This window comes from Poecilia formosa, unplaced genomic scaffold, assembly GCF_000485575.1.
Source record: "Poecilia formosa unplaced genomic scaffold, Poecilia_formosa-5.1.2 Scaffold2677, whole genome shotgun sequence".
Classification (NCBI taxonomy): Eukaryota; Metazoa; Chordata; class Actinopteri; order Cyprinodontiformes; family Poeciliidae; genus Poecilia; species Poecilia formosa.
The window spans coordinates 1-4,308 of record NW_006802616.1 but is presented as its reverse complement, the minus strand read 5'-3'; the positions used below and the strand labels follow the sequence as shown (position 1 = coordinate 4,308).

General features: G+C 35.3%; 1 long non-coding RNA gene across 1 annotated transcript; it reads right to left on the bottom strand.

Moving 5' to 3' along the window:
• Nucleotides 1-1,612: 1,612 nt before the first annotated feature.
• On the bottom strand, nt 1,613-3,173 carry LOC103133344 (uncharacterized). Its single transcript, XR_475726.2, has 4 exons — nt 3,113-3,173; nt 2,832-2,839; nt 2,682-2,754; nt 1,613-2,204 (listed from the first exon to the last, which is right to left on the bottom strand). It is a non-coding gene; the product is annotated as an uncharacterized LOC103133344 (long non-coding RNA).
• Between the last annotated feature and the right edge of the window lie 1,135 nt (nt 3,174-4,308).

Below are 4,308 nucleotides of genomic sequence, written 5' to 3'. Positions count from 1 at the left end.
GTAGTAAAACACAAACCTTGTGTTTGACCTTTCTTTAACACAATTTAATATGTTTTCTCTTTCATCAATTTGTATTTATTGCATAAAATAGTGCTGGGTGTGATTAAAAAAGATTAATCAGAAGTTATGAATAATCACATAATTACATAATAAGCAAATATTTTTAAATTGCAATAAATAGGCACAATTGGGAAAATGACATGCATCAATTTTTACCTTTGTTTAGTGGAAACTGGAATTTTATGGCTTTGTTTTCGTGCAGTTTCATCCAATCATACAGATCCAGATGTAGTTAATTTTAAATATCTTACTGTCACGATCCGTGTTTCTGTGTGTTTATTTTTGAGTTTTTCTGTGTAGTCCTGTTCCCTGAGTCTGTCTCTGTGTCCTCCCCGTTGATTGTTTCCCAGGTGTGTCTCATTCCCTTAATTACCCCGTGTGTATTTAAACCCACCTGTTGTCTGTGTTCCTTGTCGGGTACTTGTCTAATGTCGTTTGTCTTACGGCTTGCGTTAGCGCTCGTTTCCAGTCCTGTGTATCAGTTGCTACCGGTATTTAGCTGTGTCCTAATCTCTCTGCCGTGCTGCCTGTGTTGGATTGTTTTTGAGCCTTCATTAAATCTTCATCATCACCATAACCTGGGTCTCAGCGTCTCTCCTCACCACCAACAACCCCATCTCATGACACTTGCTAAAAGCAAAATGGGAGGCAGATCCTTAGACTGGCATAGGTAATCCTGATCTATTTCTATGTTTATCTTTGAATAATTTCCAAAACAAATTCTTTTGATAAAATTCACGTGAAGTGACAAACAATAAAACATAGGTTCTGGAAGTTTTTTTTTTTTTTTTTATGTTTCAAACCTTCATATGTGTAATGAGACCTTTGTGACCAGGAATGGAAACAGTAATTCTCCATTTTACAAGAATTACAACTTTTAGCTCTTGATATCATTTTGCTTAAACAGAATTATATTAAACCTCAGAGGAACATTAAGGAAAGTTTTGCAGTTTCTCTTAAGATCTATGAGATGAGAATAAAACCCAAACACTGTTGCTTTGCTTGAGAATCAGTTTTTGGAGAAATTTTATGGGGGAATCTTCCCAGTTAATCTGAAACTGTGGATATTTGCTTTTATGTTTAAATTATTAAATATAATCTGGAAAAATATTCCAAGCATGGAAGCCTATTGCAGAGATGAGCCTACGCTGAGAGTTTATGAGCTTCAGGCGCCATCTTCACTGGACCTCTCTGCTGTTTCCTGAAAACCAAGTAACTGACTAAGACAGGTAAGCCTCCCTCTTTGTTTTTTTTTTTAAGTGGAACTGAAAGACAGGTGAACTTCCAGAGGGTCTAGACATCAGTGTAAGGCATCAAACTCCCAACTTTTCAGTATCACATCAGGTGTTATGTAGTTTGAATAAGTTTTAGTTAGTTACAAACTGGTCAACAACAAGAAAAAGTGATGTAAATTATATTTTATTTCCAAGTAAAGTAACTCTGCAGCACAGAACAAGGAAATGAAGAGTTTACAAATACCAATTTCCAGCGACAGAAAAAGCTACACTCTTCATGGGATCCACAAAAAACTCTTCACCTCCTTTTCACTTCTAGAAAAACGCTACTCATTCACAAACCAGACCAGAAACGCCAAATCCAGATTTACTACAATTTAAACAAAGCATGTTATATAAAGGTGTGCGTGCGTGCGCAAGACACTGCAAAATACCAACTGATGTTCTGACCTCTTCCTTGTCTTAGTTTACCCTGAAGCACTTTAAACCATCATCTGTTCTTCAGAACAACTTTTTCAATCAGTACAATTTATCTGTATGTTGAAAGCAAAGTTAACTATAGTGAGCAGCAGTAGACACACGCTTTTGTCCCTATTAACATAGATAAATATATAGAGGCTATATCTTGTTTTGATGAAATTCAAACCATTTTCTCCACATGAATGTTGCAATGTGACCCATCAAGTTGGGCACATTCAGCTGAATCCAGAAGCAAAGGGAAAAAAATACAGCTAAATAAATCTATTAGATAAAATCAGTATATGCTATAATGAAGGCTTGAATATTTAGTTTAATTATCTTTATGTTAGTTATATTTTGCATTCTCTGAGTTGGCCAGCAGAGGACATGTTCCTTCTTGTCTGGTGGGACGACGTCCTTCTGTCCTGTTCACTCCTAATCCACCTCATCCTACAGGAAAACAAACAAATTGATTCTCTTTATTCCAAAAAAAAAATGAGACAGTTGCTCAAATGTCTAAATGACTCTGCAGTAGCAGCCATTGACATAAATCAGTATCAAGGTTAGGACTGTCTGGACTGAGTCAGAGAAACAAGCATCATGTTTGGGTTGTAACACTGCAGTCAGCTCTAGGTCATTTAGCTCTTTCTCCATTTATGCTTAACCCCACTGATTTATGTCCCACATAACCCTGTTTATATCAGACTCAGGCTTTTCCCCAAGTGCATTTTAAACCCGGTGGGCTTCCAGGAGTAAAGCTTTCTACCTGTCCACATGCTAGCAACTTTATTTTTATTTTAAGTCACAGATAAAGAATTAAAAAATGCTAAACATTTATTTTTCTGAACTCTTGAGTAGCAGTGGAGATGATGATGATTAATCAGAGAGAGTAGGCATTTTAAATTACCTACATACAACATCTTTTACCTGAAATCTGTCATCTCCGTCTGAGTCTGATGATGTGTTACTGACCAGGTTGTCTTCATCATCGTTGAAATCACTGCAAACAGATATGAGAGTCATTTTCAACTTTACGAAATGCTGATTCTAATATAAGCCTGGTTTCACCAACATTACCTTTCAGTCTTGCTCCCCAGTTGGAATTGATATTTCAAGACAAAAAAAAGGCTTTGTTAAAAAAAAACTACATTAATTTTTTAAATAATTTAATAATTTTTAATAACTGTAAAATTCTATTGCTTTATTTTTTTATTTTGTAATAAAAAATAATTATGCATTATCAGCAGATTAAGCTATTGTATAAAAAGTTCTTTCTAACATAAAAGTTGTCCTGCTTATATTTAACCTTTACATCAAAACTAGTCATATGTCCAATATTTAAGCAGTAAAGATTTTACCTTATATTTGAACTCCCTGGTGTCTGTATTGTCCCCACTGTTCTCTGTATTTCCAACACCTGAAAACATCAGAATCAGTCTCAATTTTCTGAAATGTAACTTTTAAATGCCTCAAAGCTTTTATTGAAACTTGGAAATATTTCATTTGAAAATCTGAACATCAGAAAATGACAGAAAATCCATTCAGAAGACACTTAAGTTTGGATGTAACCATTTTTACGCCTCAGTAATGAAACGACGATAAGGTGGAAGAGATGTTTGCTGATCTAATGGCTCCCTGGTGCGTAAACCAGATCGGTGAGCGCTGCCACGTCAAAGCCGTTGTTTTGTTTCTGTCCTTCTGCTTTGTCAGCTGAGTTGTCATTTACCCAATTAATTATTTTATTTTATTTTGATCAGCGCTCAACCTGCTATACGTTGTGTGTTTGGTGCAGTTTGTAAATGATCTTTTATGCATATATTCTATTGTTGTAGGCCTACTTTAAACTTTTGTGAAAAATAAATAATTATTTTCAGAAAGTAATAATCCACCTCTGTTTGTTGTCCTGATCTGATGCAGCCTTTTTGTAAATATTAGAAAGCTGAATAGTCCTGAAGCTGCATGGTTGGAATATTTAATCATTTAAATGTCAGAGACCACTTATGTCACATTAAACTTAAACAAATCTAAGTTTAAGTCAACTTCTTTAAGATAAACAAGTTGACTTAAACATAAGCCATTAACTTTAAATACACATAATAAGAATTTTTAATTTAATGTCTTGCCATTGGCTTTTTCTGTCCTCATTCATGATTCTTCTGCATGACATTGTGACTGACGACTTCCTGGGTACTTTGATCATTCAAGTTTAATTCTGTTTTGCTGCTATTCCTCAGTTATATTCACCAGAGTGGAAAGAGGAATCTATTATCTCTGCAGAACCCACACATCCTGGACACAAACTGTTAAGAAAATGCAATTTCCCATTGCATTTTCGTATTTTATATTCTAGGATATTTTATATTCCAGGGAAACGGCTGTGTATCCCTGGAGCCATGTGTAAATTTGCCAGACATGGAGACGTCAGATTTAAGAATTAAATCTGACGTCTCCATTGCTGAAACAGGGCAGGAGACCTCAGATAATTAACTGCTGGGAAGATTGCAACAGAAGGTCCTCAGTATGATTAAGTTTGGTGTTATGGCCCATGGTTTAT